The 18,917-nt window shown below is 33.7% G+C and overlaps 1 protein-coding gene across 9 annotated transcripts in view; it reads right to left on the reverse strand.

The window, feature by feature from the left end:
* Positions 1-13,437, reverse strand: part of Eph (Eph receptor tyrosine kinase) — a 149,857-nt gene extending 136,420 nt beyond the window's left edge. For 4 of the 9 annotated variants that reach the window (XR_014177816.1, XR_014177813.1, XR_014177815.1 and 1 more), the window contains exon 1: positions 12,806-13,437. The gene's annotated coding sequence lies outside the window, so the exon portion shown is untranslated. The remainder of the gene's footprint in view (positions 1-12,805) is intronic. The other 5 variants (XR_014177817.1, XR_014177814.1, XM_081976725.1 and 2 more) reach the window with 3 other exon arrangements.
* Positions 13,438-18,917: the final 5,480 nt, after the last annotated feature.

The following is an 18,917-nucleotide window of genomic DNA, read 5'->3' on the forward strand; positions in this document are numbered from 1 at the left end:
GCCGGACGGTGGCAGTTCAGTCGCATTGCACTTTTTCCCTGCAACGATTTATACGTCGTTGCATGTGTGCCAATTACAATTATCCCCATTTTTTGACGATCATAAAGACCGATTGTCCAGGCCAGACTATTTAATATGCGTTTTTCACGTTCTGGTTACGCAATCGCTGCATTGCAATTTTATCAGTTTCCTGTCTTGGCGCAGCAGCCCGCAGGAGATCGATCCAATAATTACTTTTCAAACAAAATACTCCACATAGTTTATCGGCTCTAAGACTACCAATGCGATCGCAATTTACAAGTAAAATCGACAAGTTGCGTGTTCGATGCCAGAGAAAACGTTCCTTAAAAACCCATTTAGGTATGGAGCCTTTCGTGTGCAGACTTAACCAAACCGGTCCGATTCATATAATGTAAAGAAAGCAAACAGTTTGTTCTGACCTCGCTTGATCGAGGTGTTTCTTTCAAAATGTCCAAGTCTTTGTCACTGGGAAAATAGTTGGGATGATCTGGTAATGTGAAAGTTTCTGATGATGCTATGGTATTTTTTTCAAAGAGATTCCAATCATCAGTGAACAGTACCAACACGTTGTTTAGTCCATTATTTTTATTTATAAAATCCCTGCCGCAAAACAAACATTTCATAGTTATTACACTATACAGCATTTTTGTTATTGTATGTACTACATAGAAACTTCTAAACTCTTTTACCAAAGAGTGGTAAAGATTTTCTATACGTCTTCAAACTAGATAAATTAAATCAATGTTGAAAAACCTCCTGTGGAGAATTTAAAATTCCCAGATCCCCAGAGAGATTCCCAGATAAAACACCTAACATTCCAGAATATTTCTCTTATTTTCCCACTTTCCACCAATCAGATGATAATCTGACAGTTGTCACGTGACTGCGCTAATTGTACAAAAAGAAGTGTCATGTGACAATTGTCAAATTAAAGTCTGCTTAGTCTAGCGAGGAGTGACCGAACACAAATCTGAACTACAGTTTTCAGTTTTCACTCAACATTTTGAGATTTTATGGTCACGTGACCATATCTTACTTCCTTATATTGTCAGTTACGTGATCTGACTCCTCATAGCAATGGAGCAGTTTTTCTAAGTTTGCTAGAGTAGGAAATAATTTTAAAAAAGTCCCTAACGATGCTTAAATAGATCTTGTATATTTGTATTTTTTCTTATTGTGTTTTTAATACCTCCTTAAGGTTTTTCAACAATGGAAATGCTGAAAAAAACACATTTTGCCATAAAAATTTTGTGATAATGAAGGTAAGCTACTTTCAAAAGCTAGCAACTGAAGAATGTAAAAGCTTAATAAATACTGTTATTTTAACAGTTGACAATAAAAATTGCAGTTTTTTCACCATTTCTTGAACCTATACAGGACATATTTATATTATAAGACGGTAATTGATTGTGTTTACAGCTCTATAGCTACAATTGTCTTTATAATTTACACAATGCCTCTTCGAAACACCATCATAAAGCTATAAACTTATACTAGACCGCAGACAGAGAGACATTAATATTTTTCACACCTCTATGGGTACAATTTTGACAGTTGTCACATTTGCGTACGTCATTTGTCAAAAAAAGCAGCAAGGCTGAAAGCTGCTTTTTGCTTTGTAGTACGTTAATACTTTTTGTTTATGATCCAGTCGTGAAATAGCTATTTATGTAACCAGTTACGAAAAGATCGATTTTGTGTAACGAATGAATGTTTGTAGGGCGAGCGCAGCGAGGTCCTACAATTTGAATGAGTTACACAATAAGACATTTTCGAAACGTGTTGCATACATAATTTTTTCTAATTTTGACCAAAAAGCTGTAAAAACCATCTTTTAAAGTGATTTAACACAAATATTCACTTGCATAGCACCTTGTATAAACAGTGACAACGACATGTTATGATGGATGTCGCCCATATGTTTCTACGGAAATGCATAAAAACAGGGAGTGATGAAATGAACTTTTCATAACTAGTTACATAAAGTGATACTTTATATAACTAGTTACATAAAGTAAAACGTTTTGTCACTCTAATCAGTTTTAAAAAGTGTCACTTTATATGCCAAAATTAGAAAAATATTTTTTTCTAAGCTTGCAACTATAAAAATATTCATATCACACTAGTATTTTTTTCTCGGTTGGGTATTTTTAAATAAAAAAAATGTCCTAATTAATCCCGGAGCAATTTACTAGGTGAAAAACTAAACTACATAAAGCGAAAATCAGAAATTCGTCTTTGTTTGAGATCACCTCAAGCGCGCTAAAAAAGAGCGAACTGAAAAAAATTTTTTGGGGGTAAAGACCTCGACGCGACCCCACAACCTCAAGAGGGGAGTAATGCCTCATTAGTAGACTAGTTCGCTTTTTGTGCCTTTTTGTCACCTAGATACTTTAAGGCCTCAAGTTTAAATCGATGCCGAGCGTCGCTCTCGGCGCTACGCGAAGGGCGTCGGTCGTTTTCAATGGACGCCTCGAATACGGCTTTTCAAATTGTTTCTGCCGCTTTCTATTTTATTAAAGCTCGAAAATTTTTTAAAGCCGTTTAACTTGAACGCTACAGGATAATCAAGCAATTTTTTTTAAAGTCGTACACGAACAAAACTATTAATTGGGCGCGGTTTATTTTGTCTGATTTTAAGTAAAGCAAAACCTAATTTCTATTTCGTATTGTTGCTTGTTAACACTGGAAAGTTCAAATGTATAACCCGAAACGTCCTTATAATTATTTATACTGGTTTTAGTTGTATTTTGATTTTAAAATTTCATAATCATCCTGAATACTGTATCCTAATAATGATTTCTACAGCTTCGACTATTCTTACCGTACCTATACGTAAATTCTTTGGTTTTTAACTTTTTCCTACTAAATTAGTTGTTACTTAGATTAGATTTTAGGTTAGGACAATGTACTGTTTCACAATAATCTCCAAATGTATCAAAAGTTTGATTATTTTTTGAAAAAGTGCATAGTTTTTTAATTTGTTTAGTAACAAATAATATGTCATTTTGGTCCCTTTTTTTAGCCTCAAACTATTCTCAGTTCTTATGGTAAAACCGAGGGGTAAATTGCTGAGTAAAATTTTGTACACTAATTCCCAATATGCCAGTAATGCCCACTAATTTCTTGTAATGCACAGTAATTCCTAATACTTAACCTAACCTAACCTAACAATACCCACTAACTTCCTGAATAACTGGAGAGTCTAAAAAATCCTTTTTTAATTGAAAAAAGTAAAAATAAGAAAATATGCGTGCAACGAATTAACCAGAATGGGATACTCTGTATATTTTTTTCATTTTTGTATTCTACGTCAAATTCTAGACATATGCGGTGTATTAATGGCATATACCTATCTGTATCCGTTTCTGAGATATTTACCATTTTATGTGAAATTTGATATTTTCGGTCTCCAAAACATTTTTAATGTATACATATTAGGAAAGGTTTCTTCTTGGTTTTTGTGTTTTGTCATGTTAGACAAAGTTTGTTGTAGAAATGGGTGCAGAAAAACGTCCAAATATATAATACAGTGTGGTCAAAAAATCAGTTCTAAAAAAGGACAGAAAGTCTAGTTTTTCAAATGGAACACTTTTTATTCTTAAAATTCTGCCTGATTCTCTGTTCAAAATTAAAGAAAGTTTGTATTAGGCCACTTATTTCAAAAAGTCATTTTTTAAATTGATACATTGAACCACCCTGTAACTGTCAAAATAACCGAATTAATGAAGGTTAAATTAGTAGTTGTCAAATTTAGTCAAAACTGTCTTTATTGTCACACCCAACACTTTGTATAGACCTTTATATGTCAATGGATAGAAAATAAAATGGGCTTTCAAAAAAATATGGCCGCCTGTTTGTTGCTTCGTTTGGCCGTCAGAGGGCTCCAAAGCTAACTAAATCTTTTCCTTGACTGTTACCGCTCTAATATCTTTAAACGATTTTTTTTTTAAATCGGGCAGATACGGCCCTGAAATTTGGCACAAACCTAGCACAATTATTGCCAAAACTAGAGTAGTAGCAATCATCATTAAGGTCGATTTTCGCTTGCACTAATTGGCCAACATAACGCAAAACCCATTAGGATAGTGGCGGTGTTTCAGGCGAATTTGACCCTTACGAAAAGTGTCATTTGCAAAAACAGTTTTTCAAAAAATTTCCAAGCATTACGTCGTGGTAGATCTAGTAAGTCACGTGACCGTGTTTTCCTAATTTTCTATAGTCAAATTAGCCCTTAACCAGTCACATAATGTTTGTGGTGCATCCTGTCACTAAACCGTAAATAACACACGTGTATTTGTAGCACTTTGTATATCCTTTTATATGTCGATGGACAGCCAATGAAATGAGCTTTCCATTGACGTATAAAAATCGATTGGTTAGCCGTTTGCCCGCTAGAAGGCGTCAACGTTGATCAATTTTTTTAGGGTATCTTTTTGTTTAATTCTCAAAAACTCGCGTAATTGCACTATCGTTGGTAGATTTTTAAACGCCAATAAAATGAGCTTTCTAACGCTTTGCCGTTAGAGGGCGTCAAATTTAAGTGTACTCAAAAACACACTTTTTACAGTTTTAACAAATTTTTCTTCAATATGGTTCTTATAAAACACTAATATGATTTATCTTGCCAAAGGCAAATAAAATATTACAAACGTGGTAAATTCCACGGGGGGAACAAACAAACAAACACTCAAAAATCTGTCAGAAAAACAGGGCCCAAATAAAAATCGGTCCCGACCCGAAGAAGAACGGTAAACACTATTAAAAGCTGGGCAGATATTTGTATAGGATATGGCTGTCAGTGTTGAGTGAATCTGTGTAACCTATTGTGGGGGTAAAGTGACGTTTGTACGGAACATTTTAATATATCCCACCCTTTTTATTTCATTTTTATTTGTTGTTGTTGGAATCTGACCGAAGATAAAACATTATACCAGCATGGGACTTCTTAAGGTAATTTAAATTCAGTGAATGTAAGGAGGTCATCACGCATCAGAATCGTTAAAGTAACAGTCCTCGGGTCGCACAGAAGTTAATTTGCAAGAGTTAAATTGAACTGACACGTTCTAGCGGGCCCTCGATTAATCAAGATCTTAATCCAAGTGAAATCAATAGTTTACCCGTATATTCGTGTGTTTTGTACGCTTACAACCTAAAATAATGTAACTTTTTATCAAACACAGCTCGTTTAATTATTATTATAAAAAAAAATATCAAAAGGTTTCTCATCTAATTGACTGTTGATCTTCCAGGATTAAAATAATTTCTCATGTAGTTTTACTAGGTTTTCTGGTGATTTTAATAACTTGTAATTTGTATTAAACTCTTGATGATGGAATTTGTTTGAAAATGTATTTGTAAATTTAAAAAATGGCCGTTCAGAGTAGCCAAAAAGGCTGTAATCTTAATAAAACTTTAAGTCAGTTATTCTCATTTTTTTGACTTTTTATGAAATACAATACGTTTTCTTCCTTTAAATCACAATTACTCGTTTGTTTTTGTTATTGCTCTTTACTTGAGTTGTTTTACAAATTTTTTGAACCTATTTGCTACATTAATAACAAAACTATGCAAGAAGGGATTCAGTAAAAAGTTCTAATTAATTAAATCGGTCGTTAAGTCAGTGGTTTTTCACAAAGAAAAAGTTCTATTATATTCAATTTATTTATTGCAAATTCAATTGCTTTTTATTGTAAATATCTGAATTTCCAAGTAAATAAATTTTGCTTACACAAGGATATGGGGTAAGTTGATTTCATAACTCTACAAAAAATACGTATAAATATGACAAAGCTTTTGAATTATTATGGTTCAGCCTGAAAGGAAATGTAATAAAATACAAATAAAATATTTAAGGTAATTAACTGGATATCCCATAATAACAGCATTATTGTAACCAATCCTCGTTTTAACGTTGTTAATCGTATCTCACATACAACTCTGTCGTAAAATTATTAATTGACACCAATTACATTTGACTAATAATAATTAATGTTGGCTATTTTAGCGTAGTTTTCTCGGAAATATTAATTATTCCGTCTCGTGTTGTTTCATAACAATCTCGCTGATTCCTTCTCCCTTAGTTTTGAAACATTTCAGTTTGTAGCAATAGAACGAAAAAAAAAACTGTCGTAACCTAATTTGCCTGCATAACCATCGATAAATCGAATTCGTTCACAGTAAAGTCGATAAGCGTAAATTAACTGGACTATTTTTTTTTTTTTGTTGTCAAACTGTTGGCGCGTATTCGTGCCCGATTCGAAATGTCGCGCGATTCGTACGTTTTTTTTTTCGTATTTTTCAGTCGGCAAACGATTAAATTAAACATGGGAAACTAGACAGATGCGATTCGGAACTGAATTATTCAAAACAAATAGATTAAAACGCAACAATGAGCTGGAAGCGGCGGCCAACGTGCGCTCACTCTGACAAAACACCAGAAACCCGATTAGAAACCAGACAGTGTGGATTTTATCAAAATTGCAAATTTCGAATAAATATTGAAGTCGTTTTAGTTAGGGGTTAGTTTGTTCGGAATTAATCAGATTACAAAGTTAACCGTTTTGTGCTTTTCAAATGTCAAAATCGACAATATGTTTAGTTTTATCAAGGTACTAATTGCGTAAATTACAGCATTGTTCCTCGTTTGCGATTGGTCAAAAAAAGCAGCAAGCTGAAAGCTGTCTTTTTGACCAATCACAAATTACACACCCACTGTGGTCTTTATGCCCACAAAAGTCTTTTTACAGTTTAAATCAGAGGTTCACAAACTTTTTTGTCTCATAGACCACTTAGTAGTAGACCTCCTGAAGGTACATTTATACCATATTCTCAAAACTCAACAAAAAAATTTGAAGATTAGGTCTATGGAATTTTGTGTTGCGGCTGAGATTCAACAACGATTAACAGTTTTCGAAAAAAAAAAAGTGAAAATTAATTGGTTAATTAATTATTAATTGATTGTGCTGTGAATGGATGTTAAGAAAGTAAAGTAGATCATTGAAAAAAGTGATTCCATCCAACTTCACTTTTTTACTGCTACTCACAGCACAAGAAACCAATAGAATCCCATTTATAAATAATGTAACCTTCCATTCGGAGTGTTAAAATAAAAAGGAAAATAGTATGTATGTTTTCTTTTGTTGTATTTACTCATAAATGTAATTATTACACTGTTATTATGGTTATCATATTACATTGTAAACAGTTAAGCAGAAAAATGTTTGTGGACCTCCGCTTACGAATTGTGAACCCCCATTTTTTTGTCACGCCAACGTAGACCCCTTTGAGGCTCCCGTGGACCCTTGGGGGTCCACCTGGACCACTTTAGGAACCTCTGGTTTAAATCATCACTCTGTATCTTAGTCAAAGCTAAAGGTACAGTAAGGTTGAAATCAACTACGTCCGTCCTAATGGTTCACAGTCCACAGTACTGTTGATAATTTATGATCACAAATCACAAACTACCCACTGTGCGGATTTAACGCAAAAGCCGAACATGTCGACCCTATTAAACCCTTTCTACTCCAAACCAGGAGAATTTGATATTCACCAGTTTTAGGCAGCCTGAAATACACAAATTCACGGCAAACTTTTCCATGTACCACAATTGACAAGCATCACTTGTCTTCTTGTCACTGTCAACAAATTCCAGAGCACTCTGAGTAGGTATACTCGTTCGTAGTTTACTGATTATTAACAAAGAATGTTAATTAAAATTAAAATTATTTAAAAAAAAAAAACATTACATTACTACAGCGTTGCCCATGAAAGATGACATAAGAATAATTTGTTTTTCAAGTGACGGAGAGTTTCAGAAATTAAAACATTTTTTTCATAAAACATTCTGTATTTTGGCAACAAATGGCAACAAAAAACCGAAAATTTCCAGTTTTGAAAAATTCAAACTAGGTATGTTTGGTGCTTTTTATTTGCACCGAATTACCATGAATATGCAACCCTCAATGCACTTGAAGTATTAAAATGACCTCACTGTTAACTGGCCCTCTCCAACCATAAATTAACAAACGGAAATTATTAATCACATTTTCATTTTGAATGTTTTAGATTTTTAAACAGTATTTTAAAGAATTTATAAAGACAGAATAAGTTGCAGAAGACACTAATCTGTATAGACATACTGGTTTTGGGATCAAAAATGTCCAAAATAATAACCGACTATTGAAATTTGACACCTCACAAAACAAATTCCATTGTTGAGTGCAATGGCAACATCTCTTTCCGCGTTTATCAAAGTTTTAAATTTGGCAACAGTGCAGAGCACATATATATGTTAAAAACTTGTCAAGACTGTCAATCTACTTTGGTCTGTCAATTCATGTTCATAACCAGAACAACACGGGGCGCATTTGTTTTAATTATTTGACCAACTGTCAAATTACGTCATTTTGATGTTAAAAACGCGTAAAAACGAATGCGGCCACGATGTAACTTTGAAGCAATACAACTTATTTTTTATTTAAAAATTGCTTTATTTAACGCAAAAATCAAATAATAGTCGACAACACACCCCAACAAACCTCCTCATTTTACAAATGACATGTGAATCCTTAAGTTTTGACACATACATTACAATAATAATAACAACCTATACATAATCAGCAATAATGCACTAAAGAAAAAAACTAAATTTTGTTTTTGTTTGTCTTTCCTTACCAGACAATTCTCTTTTTGTTCATTGGTCAGTTTTTCTCATACTTGACAGTGAATAATTAAAAAAAAAAACTAGGGGAGACCCCCGTTATGAGAAATCTTTGGGAGAAGAACGGTCAAGTAGATGAGAAACCTTTTTTCAAACCAGATTTTCTAAATTTAATACCCTATGGATTTTAGAGGTAAATTAAAATGTTTGCAGCAGGTAAAAAAATTCTATTGTGGACAGAATCAACGAAGATTACCACTATTGAATAGTTTGGGTATTAATAAAACATAGTAACAGTATAAGCATGAACGGTTCAAAACTAATTTCATGGATGTTTTTATACGTAATACCGGCTGGTCAAATAACTGGTAGGAATCAAATGAGATTAGGACAAAAATAATGAAACAATTAATTTTTACGTAATTTTCGTAGTAGAACCTTCACGGTTTAATTGCCGGGAATAAAAACGTACGGTGTTGTCCCATAACCCAAGGTTCAGAAAACCACAAAGTCGTATGTCGACTCCAACGTAAATTCCGAGCCTGTTCTCTTCGTCCATCTTTACATTATCGAGACGTGAAGCGCGCTACTTCTGAAAACTGGTTCCTATACGTTCCAAGATCCGATTCTCGAGATTTCGGTTCACCGGGCGACACACAACGTTTTCGTATCAGATGGCCAAACTTTTTTTGGGAAAAGACAACACACAAAGTGATCACTTAGATGGCAAAAGCAAATGACAAAACATTTTCTGAAAAGTAAGGGCCCGTTCAATTTCGGGAAAGAACTTGAGAAAACTTTCAACGCAATCGGTTTTTGGTCCTGGGGGAGCCGTAGAAAAGCAGGCAATGGTCGGATGGCGACAATAAAAACTTGGCCTGAACTACACACAGAGAGAAAAATGAAAGCGAGGGGGACAAAACAAATTGTGCGGTTTTAAGGGCAACTTGCGACACCTTTTGTGTCGCCTAAAGTAACCATTCTTTTAAACCCTCTTAAGAGAAGGGTGGTGGATTTAAAGATGTTTCAGGAAAATTACGATTTTAAAATATGGCGGCCCTCAAAGTTTAAAACTGACAATGGAACTGGAGCGGACTGGTCTAAAAAGCGACGCAGTTAGTTAACTCGACTTTCGTACAAACAAAACCCTTTTAATTTCGCGGGGAACTGGGCCTTTATTGCCGTTTCCCTACTTTTCTTCTGGCGTCCTTTTGTTTTTGCGCTAAAAGGGTAAAAGATCAGTTAAAAACGTAATATCATCAACGAGCGCTAACGTGCACAGTTTAACAATTATTCTAAAAGAAGGAATTACAGGCCAGTTCACAACGTGAAACACATTAAAAAGAAAATGAGTTTGAAGGACTCAGAGTAGGTACTCTAAGGGTGAAAAAAATTAAATCACTGTGATTTGCATTTAAAATTTCTTTAATCAGTCGTATAAGTTGTATTTAATTATTCATAGTTGGAAATATACAAAACTGAACAAATTAAAATCAGTTTTGATCAAAAGTTTTTCTTAAGATGAGCCATAGAAATTAAAAAAATTCTCTTAAAAAGAGGCAAATGGAAAAGTTTTTCATCTACTTGACTGTTGATCTCCCAAAAACTTCAATAACCTATTAAACATTTTTCGAATCTAGCATATTTCTTTCTAATTAGTTTTTTTTATATAAAATAATCTGCCAATTATAGTACTAGCAGATTATAGTACTTTGAGAATTACAAAGTAAAACATAAACTAGTATTGTTAGTTTAGATTAACTTTTTGTCTAAATAATACTTCGAATACTAATAGAACTAACAGATGTTGAATTCAGTGTCAAATATTCGGTTAAATTACCCATTTAACAGGACTTTTACTGTCCACTTTACTACCTTTTTATAGGACTTGCTAGAGGAAAGTTACCTCAAATTGTACCGTTATCGGATGTAATTAAGACTAGTGTTGTTCGACTGTTTAATACACTTTAAATACATTTTCACTAGAGTAAGTGGATATAATTGTTTAAAGATTAGAAATGTACAGAATTTGCGTAAAATGCAACACAGTGGATAGTTTAGTTTATAATTGGTAAAAAAGCTGCTTTTTTGACCAATCACAAAAATATATAAAATTTGACAGCTGTCACAATGCAGTGGTAAGACCAAATATGCAATATTTGCATAAATTGCAGCACTATTCGTTGTTTGTGATTGGTCAAGCAAAAAGCAGCAAGTTGAAGCTGCCTTTTCTTTAAACCGTTCAAAAATTGGAAAATTTACATTTTTTGTGTTGTTTGATAGAGAAGTATTTAATACAAAGCACCTATTTAAAAATCCATTTTTGCAAAAATACTCACAGAGGTACAGTAAATTATCAACGCTAATTTTGACAGGTGTCAACTGTCAAACTTACTTGAAACTACCATTAATGCAAGCTGCATTTCTTAGCCAGTACTCACTGATTGTTTACAAACCATTACTACTAATTTTAACAGTATATGTCGATGGATATAGCCAATAAAATGGAGTTTTCAAAAATAGTACTAAGTATAGGGTATGGCATAATTGTAATCGTTTGCTTATGAGGTATGGCAACAGTGCTTTGTAAATGACATGTCAATTGCAGACTGACAGAAAAATGTCATTGGCTGCGAAAGATAACCACACTTATGTTTTCTTGCATTTCTATTGACGTTTCAAGGTTAAGAGATACTCCCTCTGGTGATCAGTTTTGAAAACAGTTTCGGGCATTCCAGCTGTCATTTCTCCCTTTGATTTTGACAGTGACAGTGTCATATTATTTATAATGTTAGGTTAGGAACGGGTAGCCCGATTTTAGTTCAACTGGCGCTGCGATTTTAACTTGAAACGCCAATAATTATGAATAAATTCAACTAAAATTAATTCATCTCGTTATTATTTCGGCCATCGTAGACCCCCACAATGCCATTTTTTTTAAATTAAATTTGTATGTAGATATTTACTAAAATCTGAATAACTGCTTTATTTTATATTATATGTCGATTGGACAGATAAGGCTGCCAATGATATGACTACCTGATTTGATAGCTTGAATTGTTTGTAAATCCAAAATCGGGGCCAAAAATGTCAAAAATCGAATTTATACTTTTTGACGAATAATTGGGGGTCAGGAAATCCATTACCTCTGTCAGTTTGAGGTTTACTGTCACTGAATTCGAGAAAATCCCATATGACGGCACGAAACTAAAAATTGAGTTTATACTCTTTCCTCCTTATCTAATTAGAGGTCAGGAATTTTACTACAACTGTCAGTTTGACATCTACTATCACTGAATTCGTGATAATCCAATATGGCCGCTCAAAACTAAAAATTGAATTCAGTCAGGAAATTTAATGCACATATCGATTTTATTTAATTTTTATGTTCTTGCTTGATTTGGTATTTTAGATAATTTCCAGCTATTTCATATATTTCTTATTGACTCATCAAAAACAAGTTTAAATTAATCGAAACATTTTAGACAACAACTGTTTGCACTGTTTTGTTATCACCTATTTGCAATACTAATATCTATTTTGATAAGGATATCCAGGAATAAATATTCCGCCTGAAATTATAGCAACAAAATGACTGATAAGATCCTATTACTAAAACAAATATGAATGGATTAACGATAAAACACTCCTCAAAAAAACTAGAAATTGTACTTGGCAATTAAGGCCGCAAGAACCACTTTTTGTATTACTCAGCTGCGCTCCCTAGAGTGCGATTGATTTTCGAGTTACCGTAAATAAGTCGTTAGGTGCCAGATCGGGAAATCGCGGTGGCCGGTTGCGATCTATCAACGATTTGAAGGCATTGAATTTCCGTGAACTGCATATCCAAGTATACCTTTGATGTACAGTTCCTTTAATGGTTCTAGTTGGTAAATCAATGTGATGTTTAGATTTCTCTGTATAAGTATAAAACATTCAACTCATATTGATTTAGATTCAACTTGGTTGAAGTTTGAAGGCATTTGTTGTGCACGATTTTGACCCGTATTAGAGAATGCAGCGACGCTTCTTAAAATAGAAGAATTTGATGGATTGCTGCGGTATTATGCATAACGATGATGGTAATTTAATACCCAGTAATAAATGTTACACTGGACTTACTCCTAAACTGGATCAAAGAAAATCCAATATCCAATAACATGAATCACTAGAAGTAAAAAAATCACTAGTTCACCAAAAAGACAACTTTCGCACTGTCACCAAAAAAAAAATATTATAATCCAATTATATGGTCTAGAAGACTCTAAGTCAGTTACGTGTTACATCCACTGGGTTCGGCCAGGTATATACAGAAAAACACAACGTATCGTAGGTACACAAAAACTCAATCTCGAAGACTTCGTTTGCTTCTTCTTCGGGGTCAGCGTTCGTCTTGTACGAAGGACGCGGTCGTGTTTGAGCCGACTTGTAAAAGGCAGTCGTTGAATTTTTTTTAGCAAAATCGTACCGAAATCCTTAAATTCAGTCCCAATTTTCTGAGTTTTCATTCACGTTTTCCGTCCGAAAAAAACGCTACTTGCGATGATAAGTTAGAATCCGAACCAAAACCGAAACAACCGCACGCCGCACTTTCAAACTGTATTCAGCGCGACTGCCTACCGACCGGACCCAACCAAAGATGTCATCAAGCAAGCTCAGGCAAAAGGAAATCGGGCTCTATCGCTGGGTTTCGGCCTTTTCCGACTCGTCAGAGTACATGGCGACTCCACCCACATTTCCATCTCATCGGTGATGTTGCACAAACGAAAAACTGTGAATCGAAACGGTTTAGTTGGTTTTATAGTTTAGTTGGTTCGATAAGATAGTGACAGATATGCAGGATATTCGATTAGTCCACACCGATGGAGAGAGTGGAAAAAGGAGCTTCCAATTAGGGATGGAAAACACAGGGTGTATTCGTTTGCACCATGAATATACACCCGGTGCATTCAGAAATGGATTGTTACGTCAGCGTTGTCAGCTTATTTGACAGGTGCAAAAAATATGCACCTTCCATAAATACTCAACCTGGGGCAATATTACACACCCCCGTCCCTAGTGTTTCACACTCGTCTAGCTACTAGCAGTTGTAACGCCCTAGAGACAGACACAATATAAAAAATTTAATTTGCAATACTGAACACGTAACAGTGTCATAACTGTCTAATCTGTCAACCATAAAACTATAAAATACAATTTTTGTAACTGTTTTACCTAAAGTATAGTGAAACAAGCTACTTTACAGCTCTATGGATACAATTTTCATAGTTGTGCCAAAGAAGAGCTATTTAACAAGAAGGACCCTAACCTCGGTTTGCCTTTAGTAGGCAACATGTTGCCGGTTGTCTCTTATCTTATTTTATTTTGAAATAAAAATTGCATCCAATTTTCAGAATCAAATATAAACTAATTTCTTATAATCATTATTTACTTTTTTTGAGTCAGTGTTTTAAGTTCGTCTCTTAATCATTGGAAGATATCAATTCTAATTAACTATGTATTATTAACTTTAAACTGATGTTTTAAAATAAATATTTAATATGGTCTGAGATATGGCAACGTTCTTTAACAACCACAATGACCAACCAATGAAACTCCTGATAATTAACGATCAAAGCCGATATCAGTCGATTGTCTCTTAAGTTTGGTAGGTAAGGTCCATCTCTCTCTAATTCGCTTTCTCTTTTCAACTGTCTCTTCTTGTTAAATAGCTATTATTTGGTTGTGCTGCACGTGACAGCAGTCAAACAATATCCCGAATAGCAGTGTCACAACTGTCCAACCCAGTGTTGCCAACTCACTATAAAAAAAATGAGAAGTCTAACTGGTAGAAAACAGAAATTATTTGAATGTGACATTTTTAGGGTGGATACTTTACAGTGTTGCCAACTCACTAAAGATAAAAAATCGATGGTATCAACATCGGTAAGACTATTCAAAAGCACAATAATATACAAGGTGTTCCATTTAAAATTAGCACGTTGACATCTACTTCCGGTTAAACCGGAATTGACAGAAGGATGAAAATATTTTTAAAATACAGCACACATCTAATTTTTTTTCTAGAATTTCAAATTTCTATAAATATTTGAGCCTGATAAACTTTTAATGAACGGTTTGGGTGGCTAACCCTGTATAAATATGGCATCAGCGTCAATTCTTACCAATCCAACAATCGTCAAATTTAGTTAAATCACTACAATTTAGACTTATCTGTTGTTGATGTATTATGACATATTTCTCTTCATTTTGACATTAATCAACGTTAAGGGTTGCATTTGATTTTGTTGAGTTAGGCGACAAAATAGTATTTTTTTTAAAGTTTTCAATGATGCCCAACTCAATGCTCTACGACACCCTAATAACCCTACCACGTTTCAAGAAATGGAGAATGCACTTTTTTCAATTAAAGTTATTAGTACGTCATCTTGTGGACATTTCCCGAAACTGAAAATATCTCCTAGCGATTCTATGGGTATCTTTCCACAACAATTTTTATTTTCCGAACTTCCACGATTAACCGAGCCACTCTTATTTGGACACTCTGTATATATTTTGTATTCTGTTTTACAAATTCTACTCGTCATTTCCAATTTCAGTCAACTTGCTTGTCTTGTCTGACTGGCAAATTTCTGTTTTATGTGCTGAATTATCATACAAGTACATTAATCTAAAATAAAACATGTCTGACACTAGTAAATTAAAACAAATTGACAAAATTTACATTATCTGAGATGAAAAATGACAGCAATTTGAGTCTGACTGCCAGCTTGATATTATGGTGAAAAATACCTGATGGTTACTAATTCTTAAAAAGATACGAGGGGTGATTCATTATTACTAGAGTCCGGATTTCTAGAAATTTTGCTTTTTGTAAATAATAAAAGCAACCAACCTTTGACATCTAATGTGAACGATTTATGCAAAAACGCGTCATTTGACAGACTTTGTTGATGCTTTTTTTGCTTTTTTCTTCGTTTTGTGCTTATTTCAGTTTTTTGTGCTTATTTACTGCTATTTTTGTATGATTTAACTAGTTTTTTACAAAACAAGCTTTTCAAGTTTTTAAAAATAAACTAAACTAATAACTGCTTTGAAAAAAATTGCTATATTGAGATATTTGAAACGACAAAAACATGTTGCAAATGAAGTATCAATTTAAAAAATTTAACCTAACCTAACCTAACCTAACCCCCTTATATAACTGACCAAAAAATTTCCAAATACTCCTGAAGTAGTCTAAAAAAATGTAAAAACATTCCAAAACTCTATAAAACCTCTAAAATGCATTGCAACACTTACAAAGCAGCCTAGAACAGTCTAAAAGCTTCCAAATGCTTTCAATTTATCTAAAAACTCTCAAAAGCTTCCGTAGGCTTCTAAAGCAGTTTAACAGCTTCCAAAAGTTCCTGAAACCGTCTAATACAAGGTTTAAAATGTCTTAAAGGCAGTCCAAAACCTTCAAGGCTCTTTAAACTGCCCAAATACCTTTCAAATGCTTCTAAAGTAGTCTAAAAAGGTTTTAAAACACTACAGAAACTGCAAAATATGTCTAAAGCCTTCCAAATAATCTTTAACTAGTCTAGAAGCTCTCAAAAAATTTCAAGGCAGTCTAAAAGCTTCTGTATGCTTCTAGAGCAGTTTAAAAGCTTCCAAAAGTTCAAATTCACATGTTTTAAAAGCAGTCCAGAACCATCAATGCTCCTAAAGTAGTCTAGAAAGATTTCAAAACACTACAGAAACTCCAAAATGCTTCTAAAGCAGTAGGAAGTCTTTCAAAACAGTCTAGAAGCTTCCAAAAGCTTTTAAAACACGCTAAAGGCTTCCAAATAATCTTCAACTAGTCTAGAAGCTCTCAAAAAATTTCAAGGCAGTCTAAAAGCTTCCGTATGCTTCTAGAGCAGTTTAAAAGCTTCCAAAAGTTCAAATTCACATGTTTTAAAAGCAGTCCAGAACCATCAATGCTCCTAAAGTAGTCTAGAAAGATTTCAAAACACTACAGAAACTCCAAAATGCTTCTAAAGCAGTAGGAAGTCTTTCAAAACAGTCTAGAAGCTTCCAAAAGCTTTTAAAACACGCTAAAGGCTTCCAAATAATCTTCAACTAGTCTAGAAGCTCTCAAAAAATTTCAAGGCAGTCTAAAAGCTTCCGTATGCTTCTAGAGCAGTTTAAAAGCTTCCAAAAGTTCAAATTCACATGTTTTAAAAGCAGTCCAGAACCATCAATGCTCCTAAAGTAGTCTAGAAAGATTTCAAAACACTACAGAAACTCCAAAATGCTTCTAAAGCAGTAGGAAGTCTTTCAAAACAGTCTAGAAGCTTCCAAAAGCTTTTAAAACACGCTAAAGGCTTCCAAATAATCTTCAACTAGTCTAGAAGCTCTCAAAAAATTTCAAGGCAGTCTAAAAGCTTCCGTATGCTTCTAGAGCAGTTTAAAAGCTTCCAAAAGTTCAAATTCACATGTTTTAAAAGCAGTCCAGAACCATCAATGCTCCTAAAGTAGTCTAGAAAGATTTCAAAACACTACAGAAACTCCAAAATGCTTCTAAAGCAGTAGGAAGCGTTTCAAAACAGTCTAGACGCTTTCAAAATCATTTAGAACAGTCTAAAAGATTCCAAACGCTTTTCAACTAATCTAGAAGCTCCCAGAAGATATTAAAGCAGTTTAGAAGCTTCCAAAAAATTTTGTGAACCGTGTAAGAAATTCCAAATGCCTCTAAAGCATTCCAGAACCCACAATATGCTGTTTAAACAGTACAAAAACCTTCCAAATGCTCTCAAGTAGTTCAAAAACCTTTTGTTTCAAAACAGTCTAAAATCTTCCGTATACTTCTAAAGGAATTTGAAATCTTCAAAAAATGTGTAGAAGTAAAAATTTGCATTTCTGAAGGAGTTTTGTGCATTTTTACAGATTTTTATGCTTTTTTGAAGAAAATAATTTTGCTTTTTAAGCGCTTTTTTTCACGACTTTAGTGCTTTTTAATCCGGAGTCTAATTATTACTGTCTTCAAACGACTTGAGCTTAATCGGCTACGATCTTTACTATACAATACTGGTGGGCGTAGCCCCACAAATTAAACAATTGGAAACAATTGCAAAATATGTTATTGAAATAACAGATCAAGGGGAAAAAAATGGTTACTTTTGGGCTGTTCCTGGTATAAAAGCTTAAGCCAGCAAGAAGATAAAGACAATAAAATGGGGACGTCAATTCAGTGGCATTTTAAGCAAATCGGTGGCGCGAGATGGCATTTCGAGATGCATCAGTACGATGGTACCGGCAACCCATAAATATATGACAAGACAGTCTGATAGAATGAAAAAAATCGCAACATTTTAATGGAATCTGCATGACGCACTTGACGGATAATGCCGAAGACGAGTTAATTAAGACTTATTTGCCTGATTGGGTCAAGTTGAAGTGAGTTTTTAATACGATTTCACTCTTAAAGTAACCAGTAATTATAATGGAACCATCAAACTGAAAAAATGTCGGATTGTGTATAAAAGCAGCATTTATTTATGTCTATACAAATGTCTCAAAAACTGTCTCAAATTATTGTTAATATTTAGATTACAAATTTAGATTAAAACAAAACTTTTGTGCCTTTAATTTGCAATTAAATACTTAAAATTTGAATTAAAATGGACTACAGGCTTGTCATAATTGATTGGGTTATGATATTTTTTTAAATGATATATAAGTCAAAATTATACTCATTGATAAGAAGAGAGAACTATTGGAAATCAATGCTCCCGACAAAGATGGAAAAAATTTGCAAATGACAAGTCTGTCAGATGACATCATTTCCACTAGATTTCTGTCCTTAACATTGAGTTCCTATGTATAATTTAGTAAGTTATGAAACACCATTATTAAAAAATTAAAAAACTGTTTTTATTTCCAATACTCTTGGTAAGAATGCACATGATATATTTATATAACTTATGCCCTTGGCATATCATTTGTTACCAAACGTCCATTGTTGATTTGTGTCCATGTGACCACTTTATTAATGGTGATTGGTGAGTCCACATTTTCGTCAAACGCAGCATTGTTCGTAGTTTGCGATTGGTCAAAAAAGCAGTTTTCAGCTTGCTGAAGTGCAAATTCTGCACATGCAGATATAATCATAATACATAATTTCCAACAATAGTAAAACAATTAACCACCAAGAACCCAGTTTACCTTGGTTAACGTGATATTTGAAAACAATTATGAGCTAGAATTGGCG

This window comes from Ips typographus, linkage group LG3 (genome assembly GCF_016097725.1).
Source record: "Ips typographus isolate SLU linkage group LG3, UJ_Ityp_2.0, whole genome shotgun sequence".
In the NCBI taxonomy this organism is placed as follows: Eukaryota; Metazoa; Arthropoda; class Insecta; order Coleoptera; family Curculionidae; genus Ips; species Ips typographus.